This window comes from Leptonychotes weddellii, chromosome 7, assembly GCF_054177405.1.
Source record: "Leptonychotes weddellii isolate Sample4059 chromosome 7, ASM5417740v2, whole genome shotgun sequence".
NCBI classification, from domain to species: Eukaryota; Metazoa; Chordata; class Mammalia; order Carnivora; family Phocidae; genus Leptonychotes; species Leptonychotes weddellii.
The window spans coordinates 133021098-133039712 of record NC_138375.1 but is presented as its reverse complement, the minus strand read 5'-3'; the positions used below and the strand labels follow the sequence as shown (position 1 = coordinate 133039712).

The following is an 18615-nucleotide window of genomic DNA, read 5'->3' as shown; positions in this document are numbered from 1 at the left end:
AGGAGCCGGCCACTCAGAGACCTAGGGAAGCAGGTTCTAGGCAGAGGGAACAGAAGATGCAAAGGCCCTGGGGCCAGAACAAACCTGCTATGTTTGAGGAAGGGAAAGAAGGTCACAGTGATTGCACCGTGGAAAACAAGTGGTGGGCAGCTTGGGGTCCATGAGGTCAGAGGGGCAGGCGAGACAGATCATGGAGAGCCCCGTCAGCTGGGGTCCATGAGGTCAGAGGGGGAGGCGAGACAGATCATGGAGAGCCCCATCAGCAGTGGCTAGAAGCGCACATTTTCTGTTCTTTGTAATGGGAAGCCCCTAGAGGTCTTAGGCAGAGGCTGATGAGACCTGGTTCCCACCTCGTTTGCTCTGGGCATGTTGCAACAATTTTAAGGGCAGCAAGCATGAAAGCAGGGGCCAGTGAGGAGGCAACATAAAGCCTCCCTACCCTCTCCCTATGAAATGTCCTTGTTCAGGTGGGACCTGGCTACGGCTGAGTCCCTATGGACAAAAGTCCCTCCCCAGATCACAAACTGCCCGACACAGAGTGAGGTCCCAGTTCCAGCTCCAGGTGAGATGGAATGAGCACGCTTCACCTCATCTCCCCCACTGACTTATGGACTGAATGCATGGAGCAGCGACTGGAGGATTCTGGAAGGTAAACAATAACAGGCAGACTGGAATTATACATGCGGAATTGGGAGCACCACCAAACCAGCCATGCATTTACTACTTTTTTACCTCCTGGTATCCCCTCAGCCTCGGGCAATTCCAACCCCAGAGGTGGGCACTGGGGGCCCAGACAGAGAGAACTCAAGAGAAACCTTCTAGTTGTAGCTCAACGTGCACACTCAGAGAGTGGAGAAGCTCCCCCATTTTTTATTTCCTTTTTCTTTTCTCCATTTTCTCACGCTCCAGTCCTTTGCAGCCCACAGGGACCTCAAGCTCTGAGGGAGGGGAGCCTTACTCTCCAGTCGGAGGAGCTGCGGTCCCAGGAATGGGAAGCAAAGAGCAAACTCCTGTTGCTCTCTTCCCCTGGTGTCCTCTCATGTGAGTGTGCCACAGAGCAAGGCCCAGAGAGCCCCAACTTTCTGGTCAGAGAGCCTTAGGGAGCCTCAGGAAACTGGAAAATACTAGGGAGACAGTGGACACAACAGAGCTGGAGGAACCAGTGCCATGAAGTTGTGTGTCGTCTCCTGGGCTCATCCCCCGAGCTGTGCATCTGGCCCTAAACAATACAGCACAGCCTTTGGGAACTGAATTACAAGATAAGCCAATGTCCAGGTCCCAGACAGCACTGCAAAGGCTTGGGAAACAGACCCGACATTGAAGAGAAGGCACCGTCAATTATCTGATCACCTAATCACCATCAAGTATTTGATCAACAAAAAGATCAGCCTCCTCCTGGGAATTTAAATAAGACTATAGCATTTAAACAAGGCCTCAAGTCTCATAGAGTAGTTTCAAGATGTCCAGGATACAGTCTAAAATTACTTGGCATCTGAAGAGCCAGGAAAATCTTAATTTCCATGGGAAAAGACAATCAATAGATGTCTACATTGAGATAACACCTATGTCGGGATTATCTGACAAAGATTTTAAAGCAGCTGTTATAAAAGGGCTCCATAAGGAAAGGGCAAAAACTCTTGCAACAGACAGAAAGATAGTATCAGCCAGAAACGGGAGATGTGAAAAAAAAGAATGAAATGGAAGTTACAGAACTGAAAAAATACAATAACCAAAATAAAAAACTCCCCACATAGACTCCATAGCAGAATGGAGATGACAGAGGAAATGAGTCAGTAAACTTGAAGATAGAGCCATAGAAATTATCCAATGAATGGCAGAGAGAAAAAATATTTTTATGATGAAAAGAGCCTTAGGGACCTGTGGGAAAATACACAAAGATGTAACACTGATGTCACTGATATTCCAGAAGGACAGGGGAAAGAGTTCAGTGATGAAAAAAATAATTGAAGAGATCATGGCTGAAAGCATCCCAAATTTGGTGAAAAATACAAATCTACACCAAAGATTCAACACTACAGTGAACCTCAAACACGATGAATCCAAAGAAATACACTCCCACACATGCTATAATCAAACTGCTGGCAACTACAAAGGGATACTCTTTAAAAGATACAAAGGAAAACAGAGCATTACTTATAGGTGGGAAATGATTCAAATTCTCATCAAAACCATGGAGTCCAAAGGAAGTGGGAAAACATTTTTAACATGCTGAATGAAAAGAACTACCAACCCAGAATTCTATTTCCAGAAAAAATACCCTTCAAGAATTATGGAGACACAAAGATATTCTCAGATGAAGGAAAACTAAGCGAATTTGTTGACAGCAGACCTAAAATAGTTGCTAAGGGAAGTTCTTCAGACAGAAGGAGAATGATACTAGAAAGAAACTTTATACATCAGGAATAAAGGAAGAACAACAGAAATAGTAAATATCTGGAAAAATATAATAGACTGTTCTCTTAAGTAGGAAATTATAACATGGTAGGATGAGGTTTTCACTGTATATAGCTGTATAAAACAAAACTACACAGGAAGAGGATGAAGTAAATGACCCTATATGATAGTAGAGTTTCAGCATTCAACTTGAAGCTGTAAAAATACTGGTTCTCAGTAGATGGTAAAAAGTTAAGTATGTTCATTGTAACTCTTAGATCAACCACTAAAACATCCATACAAAGAGTTATAGTCAAACACACAGATAAATTAAAATGGAATACTAAAAAACATGCTCAATACTTAGCAATATAAAAGCAAAATAAACCCAAAGCAAGCAGAAGGAATGAAATAATAAAAATAAGAGTAAAAAATCAATGAACCGGGACACAGAAAAATAATAGAGAAAAATCAGTGAAACCAAGAGCTTGTTCTTTGTAAAGATCAATAAAATTGATAAATCTCTATCAAGACTGACATTTTTTTAAAAGGAAGTAAAATACAGAAATTTTTTTTAAAAGTATATCACTAAAGACTTCACAGGCATTAAAAAGATAAAAGAACACTACAAACAACTCTATGCCCATAAATGCAACTTTTATTGAAATGCATGATTTCCTCAAAAACCACAAACTACTAAAACTCACTGTAAGATAAAGTAGATAGCATGAAAAGTCCTGTAACTATCAAAGAAACTGTATTCATAGTTTAAAAGCTTCCAAAAAAGAAATCTCCAGGCCCAGATGGTTTTACTGGCAAATTCTACCAAACATTTAAGGAAGAAATGACATTAATTCTACACAATCTCTTTTAGGAAAAAGAAGAGAAGGAAATTACCAATTCATTTTAGAAAGCCAATATTACATACCTTGATACTAAAACCAGACAAAGATAGTTCCAGGGTAAGAGAATTAAAGACCTATATCCCTCAAGAACATAGATTTAAAAAAAAAAAAATCCTCAACAAAATGTTGGCAAATCTAATCCAGCAATGCATAGAAAGTATAATATACTACAAACAAGTAGAATTTATCCTGGAATGCAGGCTGGCACAATATACAAAAGTCAATGTAATCTACCATATTAACAGACTAAACAAGAAAAAACACAAGATCATATCAAATGATACAAAAAAAAAAAGCATTTAATAAAATTCAAAATGCATTCATGAGTAAAAATTTAAAACTCTCAGGTAACAATAAAGAAAAGAATTTCCTCAACCTGATAAAGACCATTTATAAAAAACCTATAGCTAATATGATACTCAAGCATGAAAGACTGAATGTTTTCCACCCTAAGATAGGGAACATTCTTTTCTTTTCTTTTTTTTTTTTTTAAAGATTTTATTTATTTATTTGACAGAGACAGAGACAGCGAGAGCAGGAACACAAGCAGGGGGAGTGGGAGAGGGAGAAGCAGGCCTCCCGCCGAGCAGGGAGCCCGATGCGGGGCTCGATCCCAGGACCCCGGGATCATAACCTGAGCCGAAGGCAGACGCTTAACGACTGAGCCACCCAGGCGCCCAAGACAGGGAACATTCTCACTACTCCTATTCAACATTGTACTGGAAGTCCTAGAGAGTGCAAAGAAAAGAAATTTTAAATACCTAACTAAATGGAAAGATATACTATGTTCATGGATTGAAAAACTCAACACAGTCAATTCTCCATAAATTCGTCTACAGATTTAAGGCAATCCCAATCAAAATATGAGCAGGTTTTTTTATAGATATAGACAAGGTTATTCTAAAATATATATGGAAAGGCAAAGGAATGAAAATTGGCTGTGAAAATTTTTAAAAACAAGAATAAAATGGGAGCAATCATTCAGTCCAATATCAAAACCTAATGTAGTTATATTAATCGAGACAGTGTGATGTTGGCAAAAGGATAGACACATAGATCATGGGGCTGAGGTTGACAGTGGCTCTGAAAACAAGAAATATGCCAGGGCCCAGGTGTGTGTCCTCAGAGAACTCCAACCACGTATCTCAGCTGTGGGCCGCAACCTCCAAAGTGGTGCAGTGAGAGATGGGTGTGGCATGAGGTGGGTAGTACTGACTCTGATTCTGGAAGAAGCCAGAACAGAAAGATTCCAGGATGCTCCTGGGATCCTAGCACTCTCAACTCATTGGCTTTCTCTGAAGCTGTCCTGAGTAAGGCCAGAATACAGCTCATGCCCATAAATGCCCATGAGTAGACCTTGTCTTCCATTGTCCTAGGGAGGGACAGGAGGTCGAGAACCACAGGTAGCAAGGCCAAGTCTCCCCTCAGCTGGGCCTGTGTGTCCTTTCTCTGCCTCTTGAGCCCCATAGCACTCTGCACCCCTCCACACTTGGGGTCCAGAAAGCTAAAATTCTGGCTGCCCCTACACAGCTCCTAGAATACCCTGAACCTCTTCCTCACTCAGCAAACCCCTACTCAACCTTCAGGACCTGACTCTAATGTCCCCTGCTCCATCTACAGACACAAACTTGGGCCTATACAGAAGGTGGGAGGAAGGCAGGGCAGGGGCAGGGGCCAGTAATGAGAAAATAATTGAGATAAGATAAGAAAATAAATGAGAAAGAACGTGCTCTGGAAGAGGGGCTCAGTGCCCCCACTTCCATGCGCAAGGAAGCCAGACCAGTGGGAACCAGCCCACCACGCCTCCTCCATGAATCTCTGATCATTAAAAATGCCCACATGCTCTCTTCCAGCCGTTCTGCTCATAATATCCACCCTACAAACACCACCCCCACTTCAGAGCACCAGGAGATGGATTCACTGAGCTTTGCTTTTAATGGAAAAAAGCTGGAAATGACCCAAGTACCCAAAGCATGTGTTTCTGGAGGAAGGCAGATGCCCAGGGAGGAGTGTCTGGCCCCAGCAGCCTACAGGGAGGGCAGGAGGCCCCTGTTTTGTCCACCAGCCTTGCTGGACCTCTAATCTCTACTGCTAGGCCCCGTGCCAGCAGAAAGCCAGGCAGATGAACCTGAGCTTGGACCCGACAACCCAGAGGGAAGCAAAGCCACAAAATCATTTTCTGTGGCACCGAGTGCTCCTGCGGGCACTAGGACAGCAGGTAGTCTGAGCTCTCAGGAAAGGTCCCTCTGGGGACAGCCTTTGTCCTACAACAAGGCCCGACAGGACCTAGGGCCTGAGGGGCTGGGGAAGCACAGCTGGGCAAGAGGCTCTGAAGGAGATGGGTGTCAGCCAGCAGCTGGGTGGGGGATGAGCTGAGGGGTCCACCCGAGGAGGCCAGTCCTGCCCCTTACTACCCCAGAAGCTTCAGCCTGGGGTCTGAGCCCTTGGGGGCCAGCTCAGCACCCTCCGTAGAGAGTGAACACTCACCAGGGGCCAACTTGAGTCCAGCCCAGACCCCCACCCTGCCAATGTGGGGCAAACACTGGTGCCCACACTGCATCCCTGTCCCCAGGTTGCCCATCCCTGCTGTGCACTGCCATCCACCCCAGCAGATGCTGTGAGGGCATCCCTACCCTCCACAAAGCACACTGGCCCTCCTGGGGCTCCAGCACCCAGCCAGCCCCAGGTGGGCATTGCGTATCATGCAAGGACAGCTCTGTGGCACCACAGAAGCTCTGCCCACAAGTGTTCAACCGCTTAAGGAGCCTGAGCCTGGGAGCCCACCATTCTGTAGCTTCCCATGACAGACTGCACCACTTGCTGACAGCGTCTTAGAGCACTCCAGGCTGGAAGCCAGGGAAAACTGAACCTGCACGACCTCCATTCTCTGCACAGGTGCCCAGCGGAATCTCTGAAACACGATTCAGACCTGTCACCCACCTGCCGCAAACCCTCCAGCGCTTCTCACCGCATGACTGTCCCACCATCTGACTTCTCCTTCACTCAAAGTTCCTGTCACAGAGATCTTCTTTCTGTCCTTGGCACATTTCAACTTAGTTCCTGCCCCAGGGCTTTGCAACTGCTGTTCCTTCCACCTGGAAGCCCAGGTCTCAACTCAAAGATCTCCTCCCCAGAAGGACCTTGGCTAAAAGTGCCCCTTCCCCATCATGCTCCACTCTGCTTTCTGTTCTATTTTTTATAATACCATTTTCCAGTAATTGATGTGTGGGCTCTTTAGTGGGTCACTGTCTGCCCTCCAACCAAAAGATCTCAGGAGAGAAGAGTTTTCCTTGCTGGACCGTCAGCCCCCAGACCAGCGTGTGGCACCTCACAGTCACTCAAGAAATACGGGAAAGTCACTTCACCTTCAGAGCCTTCATTCCCTTCTCAAGGTCACTGTCTCACACAGTGGGCGAAGTTCATTTCCTCCTGGTGTAAGCAGGGTGTATATAAGAGCAAGTGTAAAGGAATATTTAGATGGCAAGTTCTGCCACTCTGATTGCTCGCTGGTTTATAAAACATTGGGCTTGCTTGCTTGCAAGTGGGAAGACAGGCACTGGGAGCTGTCTGACACGGACTGCCTTAGCAGCAGAAGAATGTGAAGGGATGTGGGGAGGCTCTGGGACCATCTGACAAATGACCGCCTCGGGGATCCGCAGAACTCAGCAGCACCAGGAGAGAGCACCTGAAATACCAGCTGGAAAGGTCACACACGCCAGCTGGAAGGGGAGCTGCAGAGTCCCACAGGCAGGCGGAAGGGGGGCACAGGGTGGCCACCACTGCTCCCGGAGCAAGGGTGCAGGTGGGCAGGGGGCCGTAGGGATTCCCTGTAGTGTGGTAACCACCCGTGCGGGCTTCATTTTCTTTTCCTAGACACATATTTTGGGAGGAATTCTTTTTAACTGTATGCACTGAATAAATTCTCCCAAAATGACATCTCTGCGCATAGATGGGGGCTGATGGGAGTTGACACCCCAAGCCCTCCCAGAGAAGTGCCTCCTTCTGGGGGTGCATCCGGTGCCCTCCCTCACTGGCTTCCTGGTGTCACCCAGGAGCTTATTAGAAATGTGGGATCCCAGCCCTGCCCCAGTCCTGCTGAACCAGAACCTGCGTTTTTGTAAGTTCCTGGATGATCTGATGCTCATTAAAGTCTAGGAGTAGTTACCTTTGTGTGTGTGTGCGTGTGTGTCGTGAGAGCACCTGAAAACCACTCTCTTAGCCAGTTTCCGTTATCCAATACAGTTTTGTGCTGTACAATGTGCATGATGCCCGTTAGATTGCATCCTACATAACTGTAACTTTGTACTTCTGACCAACATCTCCCCCTCTCGCCTATGCCCCCAGCCCCTGGCAACCACCATTCTCCGCTTCTCTGTATTCGGCCTTTTTAGACTCCACGTATCAATGAGATCATGCAGTATTTGTCTTTCTGTGCCTGGCTTATTTCACTTAGCATAATGTCCTCCAGGTTCATCCATGTTGTCACAAATGCCAGGATCTCATCCTTTTTATTATTATTATTATTATTAGAGAGAGAGAGAGTGCACATGCTCATGAGCGAGGGTGGGGAGGGGCAGAGGGAGAGAGAGAATCTTAAGCAGGCTCTATGCTCAGCACAGAGACGGACTCGGGGCCAATCTCGCGACCCTGAGATCATGACCCGAGCCGAAATCAGGAGTTGTATGTGGGGCGCCTGGGTGGCTCAGTCAGTTGAGCATCTGCCTTCGGCTCAGGTCATGATCCCAGGGTCCTGGGATTGAGCCCCACATCCGGCTCCCTGCTCAGTGGGGAGCCTGCTTCTCCCTCTCCCTCTGCCCCTCCCCACTGCTGGTGCGCTTGCTCTCTCTCCCTCCCAAATAAATGGATAAAATAAAATGAATAAAATAAAATATTAAAAATATTAAATAAAATAAAAATATTAAGAATTAAAATATTTAAAATAATAAAAATATTAAAATATTTAAAAATATATTTTAAAAAAAGAGTCTGGTGCTTAACCGACTAAGCCACCCAGGCACCTCTCTTCCTTTTTTTTAAGATCAAATAATATCCTGTTTTATATATATATATATATAAGTGTTGTGTATGTGTGTATACATAATACACACACACACACAATTCTTCATCTGTTGATGGACACCACAGTAATCATTTCACTATGCACTGGCTGATCAGATAATTATATTGTACATCTTAAATATACACAATTTCTATTTTTTCAAAAAATTAATTTAAAATAAGTCTGAGATGCCCTGCTCTAGACCCTCCAGGGCGCCCTGAAGGTCAGTGGAGGGCCCAAGAGGAGCCTGGGTTGCTGAGCCAACCCCTGCCTTGTCAGCTGTGTGGCCCGGGCAGCGAAACTCATTCTGCTCACTGAGCCTCAGCTATAAAATGGGAGGAACATCTTGGCCTGGCAAAGGGACTGGGAAGCCCTGGAGAAGCGGGATTCCACACCACAGCCACACTGTGGGGTCAGGGGACCTCTGTCCAGGACAGGCTGTCCACCCCCAGCGCACAACCTACCTCCGCCTGCTGCCACCCACCTGCTGGCTAGCTCCCTACTCAGGGCCTTCACACCCTCTCTTCCACCTCGGGGTGGGGCCAAGGAATCCCTGAAGGCAGGACCAGGGCCTGCCCTCGACCATCTCAACGACAACAGGAAACCATCTTTCCAAACCACTCTCCAACCCAGATTATATAAGGGAAAGATGCGTACGTTCAACAGATGTTTGCTCAGATGTGGATCCTCTCCAACCCCTCCAAGCAGGAAAGCCATGCCCCCTCTCCACTCAGGGCCCGGCCATCCTGGCCCAGGAGGAACTGGCCTCTGACCGGCACTCCTCTGGAAGGGCCTGGCTCTGAGCCGTCCGGAGCCCAGCACCAGCTCAGCCCCTGCTGAGGGCTCTCTCCCTGTTCTCAGCTCCCCGCAGGGCAGGCGCCAGGAAGGCCCAGTGACTGGCCAAGGTCAGCCAGCTGTGAGCAGCACACGGAGAATCGGAGAAGCATAAACCTGCCAGCAGCGGCCCCGCCACAACGAAGAATGTGAATAACGGACACCTTGCCACGCAGGGTGGAAGGTAAAGACGAGGCACGCGGGTGGGGGGGGCGGGGCACTGGGAGCCCCAGTGCACTAAGGGGGGTCTCCAGACCCCACTGCCCTGGGCTGACAGAAGAAGCAGCCAACGTGCAAATATGGTATTAAAGGTCCACAGGGTGTGGCTGGCTAAAAAATGGCTTCCAAAGATACCCCTGGTCCTAATCCCCAGAACCTGTGAATGTCACCACATACAGAAAAAAAGGACTAAGTAGATGGAATTAAGCTACGGATCTTGAGATGGGAGGCAATCCTGAATTGCCAGAGGGGGCCCAAGTGCTATCACACGGCCACTTCCCCACAGAGGGAGGCAGGCGGAAATCAGCCAGATGCACAGAGGAGGTCACGCTATCGATCAGCAGAGGCAGATGGAAGGGGCTGACCTCTGACCTCGAGACAGGCGCAAGGCAGGCGGCCACAAGCCAAGGGATGTCAGGGGCCCCCAGAAGCTCCCCTCGAGCCTTGGGAGGGAGCGCAGCCCTGCAGATACCTTGATTTCTACCCCCGGAAGTGGGACGGAATACACTTCTGTGGCTGAAGACAGTAAATCTGGGGTCATCTGTTCCATCCACCATGGGAAACGGACAAAACAGGGAACCATGACGTGGGCTAAAGTGGTGACAGAACTACTCGGGCCAGAATGGGGGAGGGGTGCAGGCCTGCCAGTGAGCTAGATCCTCATCTAGCACGAAGTCAACCGACAAGGTCGAAACGTGACACACCGAGAAACGGCACCACGATCGTACTTGAACACGGAACGGTAACTGCTAGAGCGCCCTTCTCGGGCACAGCCTGGGAGGGAGGCGTACATGTGCACACACACACTCACACCCACGCACACGGTCTCACTCAGTGCATTCTCACACTTGCATATATCCTCACATCCTTTCATACCCACACATGCACACGCACATTCATACCCATGTACACGCTCACACAGAGCCAGAAGGGGGCCTGGCCAGAGCCAGGGTATTGGGTCGGGGCCCAGAGGTCCTCAACCTGAACCTGATGGGGGCTCCCTACACCCTCGTGCACACAAGGCCACCCGTGGCTCAGGCTCCGAGCACTGTGTTCCTGCATCCACTTGGAAGCTTCTGATGAGGTGCAGCCTCAGAGCAGGCAGGGCTGTGCCAGGGCCAGGGCTGGCACCTCCCGGGCTCCCGGCCCCTTCCTGTCCCCTCCCCACCAGGTCGGCCCCTGTCCTTGTCTCGCTCGGCTCTCGGGAAGCACCTCTCGCCAGCCATCTGGGGCTTGGCTGGGCCTCAGCCTCCTGGCTGCCACGTCTCACTCAGAGCTGGGCAGGCGCCAACTCTGAGCTAAGTGAGTGTGGCGGGGTGGAAGGGGGGTGCAGGGAGCTGGGCAGGGACGGGACTCCTCCCCCTCTCCCATCGTTGCCGTGGCCGGAACAAACACTGTCTTCCCCTTTCCTTTTGAAACAAGAGTCGTAAATCCACCAGGCTCTACTCACATCCCCCAGGGCTCCCAAGCCCTCCTGCCTGCTCACCCCTCGGCAGTGCCCGGCCTCCCAGCCACACGCCTCCTCCCATCAGCATGTACACTGCCATGTCCCCGCTGGACTATGCCCCTATTGTATAGATGAGGGAAAGGAGGCGTGCACGGGCCACCATGACTGCCTGTCACAGAGCCCATCGGGGCTGACCTGCAGCCAGAATCCAACCCCCTGGCTCTGGAGAGCGGTCCTCTTTCACGCAGCCCTCAGGGCCTCCATGCACCCAGGCAGTGTCCTGCCTCAGCCTCCATGTCAGCAGACTCCCTACTTGATGGGCAGGGGTCCCCACACCTCCCTGCACCTGGGCCATCCAAGAGCCCCGGGGACACAGGGACACCCCCTCATTATGGGAGAAGCTTCAAGCCCAGCCCCTCCTGACCCTGCGGGGATCTGTCCTCTTCCTGCCCACCCAACCCCCTCCCCTCCCTGGGAGCCTAATCACAGTCAGCCGTGTGCCCTCCTCCCAGCCATTCAAGCCAGGAGCCTGCTGGAGGTTGTCCCGGATTCCTCCTCCCTCCCAATCACATCCCCAAGCCTCGGCCTTTCCACTTCCCAGTTATCTCTTGCCATCCTTCCCCCCGCCCAACCGCCCACCTATCCCTCCCTATCCCTGCCTGGGCACAGGCCTCACGCATCTCTCTCTTCGGCTGCCCCTGTCTAGCACGGCCTCTACCCTACCCCAGAGAGCTCTTCCTAAGACACCCACAAGGCAACCATGGACAAGACTAAACACCCCACATTCTGGAACGCACTGAGACCAGACCACTGTGTGAGGGTTGTGTCAAGGTCCTGGGGTCGGCCTACTGCACCACTGTCAGTGAAGCAGGGCCATCTCCAGCGCACATTCATCTCCCACCATTGTTAATGCAGGGAGCGAGGATCACGGGTCGCAAACCAAGCTGGTGTCAGGAGGTGCACACGGGGGCAGGAGGAAAGCCAGCTCCAGGACTTTCCTCCCCACCTCCCCTGTCCCGCTCACCAGCAGGGGTGTGAGCCCACCCCCACATCACTGGCCACAGTCACTCAACTCCCCAGGGAATAAGAGCTCACGTGGGAGCAATGCCTACCCTGTGAAAAAAGCCCAACCCCGAATGGCCCATCACAGATGAGGGAGAATCGAAATAAACACGGTAAGTATTCTCAGAGAGACGAGGAGCAACATTAGCGAGGCGGAGCAGGAAGGGGCAGCTACAAAGGAGAACGCGTTAGGACACACGTTCGTGACTAGAAAAAGAACCCACTCGCTGAACTGAATGGCAGAACAGACCAGGCAAGAGACCCCCTGAGAAGCTGAGATCTCTTTGCTGGAGGCCTGGGGACCAAGAGAGCGAAGGTGTGAGAGAATGGTCAGGTGATATGGATGAACCGGGGTGGGGCGAGAAGAAATATCTGAAGAAGTAATGGTCATGAATTTGCCAAAACTAGAGGGAAGATTTCATCGTAAATGGATTCACAGAGAGCTGATGAAGATATATCTAAGAAAAAAACCCCACACTTAGCCGTATTATAATGAAGCCCAAGAACATCAGAGACAAAGAGAAAGTTCTGACAGCTCCCAGAGAAAAGGAGCAGATCGCTGCAGAGGAGCGCTCCAGACAGACATCCAATTCCAGGATCGGGAACGTGCACCAAGGGAGGCCGACAGGAGACAAGCACACCAAGAAGTAATATTTGCAAAGAATTCGGGGAAAAGATCTCACCTGGGAAGAGATGGCACATTCCCTGAGGCCAAGCAGTGCAGAGCCGTTGAGTCTCCTCAGGAGGGCAGGCCCCAGCTGAGGCCGCACCAGAGCAAAGGACACCCAGCCACCCAGCGGGGCAGCACCTTGGGGGGAGTGGGGGGGTTAAAGCTGTGATGCCCCAGCCACAGTACTGGGGGGGGCTTATACCACTGTGGGCGTGTCAGGCTCCTGCCTAGGTCCTTTGGGGGCTCCCCACCCCACAGAACATCCCCTCACTCCCTGGGATGGCATTTCAGACCCTCCTGATGCGTCTTTCCAGAAAACCCTGAGCTCCGGGAGAACGGGGCTGGGCTCAGGCTTGCCTGAAGAAGGACAGAGAGATGTGACTGGATGAAGGAGTGCGGAGAAGGGAAGGAGAGAGAGGAAGAAGGGAGAGGAGGGGAAGGAGGCAAGGAAGGCGAGAAGGAAGAACAGGTGAATCACAGTGCAGTATCACCCTGTGTGGCCGGCCTGCTTGGGCGGCGCACCCCTGACCCCAATTTCTGTCACCAGCACAACAGGGAAGAAGCCCAGAGCAGAGCTATGCCCGGAGAGCGACGCAAACACGTGCACGTCCAGGGAGGCCAAGACACCGGTCAGCAGTGAACTCTGCACAGGGAGGCGCTGAGCAGGCGTCCCTCCCCACTGTTCTCATGTTGCCCTGCTGCCAACCCGAGGGGAGGCCACAGAAATTCCTTCAGCCCAGCTGAGGGAAGGGAACTGGATCTCCTGCCCCGGACCTGAGCAAGCTCTCTGCCGCCATCGAAGACCACTGGGCACGCAGGCTGGACACACACACTGGGGACTTGCCAGGAATGCTGTTGGCGTTCAACACCGTGCGTGTCCCAAGAATCACGGGGAAGGTTCGTGGACCTTCTTGCATGAATTACGTATTACATAAACACGTTCTCCTCAAAAAAATGCAAGCAGGACGCCATTCCCAACCCCCAAGATGGCCTCCCCCGGAAACCATGGGGTGGGGCGGCGTGGGCTGTGCCCCGCCCTGTCCCCACCTGCGCACACAGGTGCAGATGCCAAGCACCTGCCTGCCACCCTGCCATCTGCTCTTCCCTCCCACCTCTCCCCACCTGCCCTGGCCCACCCACATGCCCACGGCTCCACCTCACTCCAAAAAGCTGCACGACTCAACTCAGGGCACACAGCTCATTTACCCTTTCTCTGCTGGACCGGCATGGAGGTGCTTTCGGACGTCTCCATCTCAAAGGACGTGGCCTGCGCGACCAGTGGGACCAGTACCCTGGCCGGGGGAGGGGAGTGGTGCAGGCATTCAGGGTGGAGATGGGGCTGGGCCACAGAGAGTGGGGAGGCAGGTGCAGACTGGGCCCAGGGAAGGTTCTGGAACCCACACAGAGGCCCTCTGAGGTCCCGGGGGGCCTGGCCCAGGGCTGGCGCAGAGTTGGGACCCAAGGAATGGGTAACGGTGAGTCCATGTCCTGCCCACCTGCAAGCCCTCCCCAGGTCAGGGGTGGGCTTATCCTGGGCCAGATGGCTCCCTGGCCACAAGCAAAAGGGCCCTCCCTGGACCGGGCAGGTGGGGCAGGCCAGCCGTCCGCCCTTCCAGCCGTGTGCCCCACCCCAGGGCTCACAGCGCCTGGCCCAGCAGGGATCTCCGATGGAGATCCCAAGCAGAAAGGGCCGTTCATCTCAGAGCTTAACTAGCCTCTTCCAATCAGTGAGGAATAAAATGGCAGCGTTTCCTCGGAAGAACTGCAATGTGAGATTATTAATTAAATGCACTGATGCTGAGCCGCCACCCACAGGAGGCCAAGCCCTCATTAAAACAGCATGAGACTGAAGCCGGGAGAAGGAGCAGAGGCGGAGGGGGAGCCACACACGAGATGGGGAGGAGAGCCGAGCGGGCGGCAGACGCCGGGCACAGCGGCCCTGCAGACCCTCCGTGGAGCACGTGCCTGCACAGCGGCCTCAAGCCCTCTCTCAGCAAGGCTGGGAGATGGGCATAAACCAAGTGCATGCAGTAGGTGCTCCAGCAAACACTGGGTCTCGCTGGATGATGAGAGCCCAGTCGCTGGCATCGGTCCCCATGGGGCAGAGGAGAGCCCCTGCCTGGCAACCAGGGCGGGGGCAGCACCCCCTGGCTCACACTGGTGCTGAGCCTCCCAGGGCAACTTCCCGGGGGGTCACCGCTGATGTTACGGTCTTAGGCCCTGGGACTCTGAGTTCTGGTCTCTCTGGGGGAGGAGGCCTGGGGGGCCATCCAGCAAGGCCAGACCCCAACCCAAAGCAGCAGGCCTGGGTCATGGACTGAGCCAGCCACTGGGCAGGAGAGGCCTCTGCACCGGGCACTGGGGGAAAGGGCATCACTTGCCATGCTGACTCTGCTTACCCCCTGCGTGTTTTCCTCCAGCCATGAGGGAGGTCTTCTGAAGGATTACAGGTTGTTCTCAGTTATGACTGTGTGGCCAGCAGCGATGCCCTCAACACACACGCGCGCACATGTATGTGCATCCACGTGTACCACGTGCGTCACGTGGGTCGCGTATGCATGACACGTGTGTGCATCACAGGCACCTGCATGTGGCTCACACATGAACTCACACGCATCACATGCACCCCATTAGCTGCTCTTGGCCCCATTACCTGCTTACTTACCTGCGTAGTTCTTACGATCTGAAATGATGTTAATTTCTGTCCCCCCCACACCCTGCCTACATCCATCCAGTCTAAAGAACAGCCCACCGCCTGCTGAGGGAGGGCTGTGACCCCGTTCCCACCCAGAGGCCACAGAAAGCACGTCTGAGGCTGGATTCAGCCCCCAGGAGCTTCTCCTGGGCAGAGTGGTCATCATGCCCGGCTCCCCAGCATCTCTCCCAAGTCCCCGCTGGCCTGCACGTTCCTACCCAGGGTGCCGTACCTGCTCTCGGGCTCCCGCGGTAGGAGGACTGCCCTGCCTGGCCCCAGCACCTGCTTTTCTGCATTCAGGCCACTCCTGCTACTGGCCTGAGGGTTCCCAGGGGAGCCGGTAGTTGGTGAGTCACCCTCTTACGGCCTGATGCTCTCCTTCCAGACCTGGCCAAACTCCTGGGTGAGGAGAGAAAACTCCCTCCTGCCCCATGTCTGCCTCCACATGGAGCAGCAGCTCACTCCTCCAGCTACCCAGGACTCCCAATCCCGGCCCCGCCTCTTCCCCGGGGACCCCAGGCCTTCCTTCTGATAACACGGCCCCCGCGTTCCTCAGATCAAATGAGGGGGAACGGGGACACATGACCCAGGCCAAGCCAACCCAACCCCATGGAACACAGCTGGGGGACAAGGACTCAACACAAACTAGTCCATCAGATTAAATCCAGAAACCATTGCTGAAACTACAAGGAAAGAAAAGTTGCTTCCCCTAGGGGGTGTTCAACTATGAGAATGAGAGATGGCAGCTGCCTAATCATTTTTCTTCTTCATGTGAAGAGAATGAATGAAATCAACACAGAGGACAGTAGAGCTTAAGGAAATGAAAAAGAGACTGAAAATCTATTTAGGCATCTGGATCCAGCCATACCTGAAGGTAGTGGCCCTGGATATTGGGTGGTTGTTTTTTTCAGATATATTAACTAATCTATTCTTTTTTGCTTAAGCCAATTTCACTTGCAAAATAACTCCTGACTAATAATTTTTTCTCTTCCATATCTTCAAGCTTTCCCTCTCTCCTATATCCTTGTCCTCAGTGTATGAACACCCCTTAAGCCACCTAAAACCCTCTGTGCAAAGAGGCAGTGTTCACACATATACATATGTGCACGTGTAAATTCTGCATACACGTATGTACAGTTGACCGTGGAACAACATGGGATTGAACTGCATGGGTCCACTTACATGTGGATTTTTTCTCTTATTTTCTTTTTTTTAAAGATTTTTACTTATTTAGGGGCGCCTGGGTGTCTCAGTCGTTAAGCGTCTGCCTTCGGCTCAGGTCATGATCTCAGGGTCCTGGGATCGAGCCCCGCATCGGGCTCCCCGCTCCGCGGGAAGCCTGCTTCTCCTTCTCCCCCTCCCCCTGCTTGTGTTCCCTCTCTCGCTGTGTCTCTCTCTGTCAAATAAATAAATAAATTCTTTAAAAAAAAAAAAAAGATTTTTACTTATTTATTTGACAGAGAGAGAGAGCACAAGCAGGGGAAGTGGCAGAGGGAGAAGCAGGTTCCTCACTGAGCAGGGAGCCCAATGCAGGACTCCATCCCAGCACCCTGGGATCATGACCTGAGCCAAAGGCAGACACTTGACCAAATGAGCCACCCAGGTGCCCTCTTATGAATTTTCTTAATAACACTTTTTTCTCTATCTTTATTGTAAGAATACAGTATATAATACATATACAAAATGATGTGTTAATTGACTGTTTATGTTATCAGTAAGGCTTCCGGTCAACAGCGGGCTCTTAGTAGTTACATTTTGGGGGACTCAAAGTTATAAATGGATTTTTGGCTGTGCAGGGGGTTGGTGCCCCCACCTCCCACATCGTCCAAGGGTCACTGTATACTCAAGTCTTCCCAAGAGGAAAAATCCTCTTGACTGGAAACCTCCCCCTAGTACAGCACTTGTCCCCACGATGCGCCCTCTATTCTCTCGCCTCTCAGGCCAGCCACCCTCTTCCCAGACCCCAGGCCCTGACGTCTGCAAAGCACCCACCTCCATGTCGGACCCCATGCAGCCTCCCACTTTAACGAGCCTCTTGAATCTCTCCGCTCGGGTCTGTACCACCTCCTCCACGTGTCCCGTATGTGGTGGGGGACCACGGAGCACTGTTCTCTGCTCTGGCCGCCCTCTTCCTTTGGTGCTCACTCTCCCTGGGCACCATGGCACCTACAGCCCTCAGCACAGAGAGCCCCCCCACTCGAGCCCCACTCAGACCCTGCTCCTGCACACACAACCTGCACTCCCAACTGCCTCAGGCCTCCTCCCAGGGAAATTGCCCCAGCGAAGGTTTCCCAGCCAACACACCTTCGCCCTCCCTCCTGCCCACCGACCCTGAGTCAGAGGCCTGGGGGTGCTCCTCCTTGGCCTCTCCCTCACCCCCCAGGCTCACAGATTCCCAAGCTCCCATCCTGGCCCCTTGGCATTTCCTGAGTAGGATATGCCATCTCTGGTCTGAGACATTAAGGAAGAATATTAAATGATCCATAAAAATGTCTGTTTTATATACATAGTAAATAAAATCAGGTCGGAGAATGTACAATATGGCCCCTCTTCATAAGTACACTCGTCCCCATGTGCGTATATGTGAAAGACACGTCCTAAAATGTTGATGAGATTACAGGGGATTTCAATTTTCTCCCTTTGGTTTATTTATGCATTCTGTTTTATTCAATGCTTCAGCACTCTCGGATTGAAGACAGAACAAAAAACATCATAAACCACTGTAAACTATCCCAGGCCTGCTGGCGCCCGGCATTCCAGGATCTGAGGGACCCCGCACAGGCGGGGAGAGGATCTGAGATGGCCCCCTACCCATTCCTTCCTCCGATTGGTCCTCACTCACAACTGCATGGCCCAGGCCCATGGGGCTCCAAAAAGTGAAGAAAATTGCCCAAGGTCACGCAGGAGTGAACCCAAGGCCCTGTTCTCCTTCCCATCACTCAGGTCCTCACTACAGGCTATGATTCACCCCCTCGATTCAGGGCAACCCCTGAAGCAATCCCAGGTGCTCCCGCAGGCCCGAAAATAGAGCTGCGTTGCCGCAGAAGACACCCAGGAGACATGAGGAGGCCAGGAGCCAATTCTAGATGGCTCAGCAAGGCCGCCGCCAGCCACGGAGTCAGGGAAGCCTCTGGCTGCCTCAGAAATACAAGAGGCAGGACAGGAGGCCCCTCCGGGAGGGCACCAGACAAGGACCTTAGCAGGTCCTCAGGCAGGTGGGGCCTGGCCAGGAGGCGCAGTAACCCAAGTGTGGCAGGACGGGAGGGGCCACAGCTCCGTCCAATGAGGACCTGAGGAGGAGCGCTGGGGAGACGACACAAGTTGGAGCCC

At 51.9% G+C, this 18615-nt stretch overlaps 1 protein-coding gene and 1 long non-coding RNA gene across 2 annotated transcripts in view; both read right to left on the bottom strand.

Moving 5' to 3' along the window:
* Positions 1 to 18615, bottom strand: part of ADAMTS2 (ADAM metallopeptidase with thrombospondin type 1 motif 2) — a 205635-nt gene that overhangs the window by 162095 nt on the left and 24925 nt on the right. The gene's annotated exons all lie outside the window — the stretch shown is intronic.
* Positions 1220 to 8078, bottom strand: LOC145722775 (uncharacterized). The gene is made up of 2 exons (XR_014147302.1): positions 3999 to 8078; positions 1220 to 3770 (listed from the first exon to the last, which is right to left on the bottom strand). It is a non-coding gene; the product is annotated as an uncharacterized LOC145722775 (long non-coding RNA).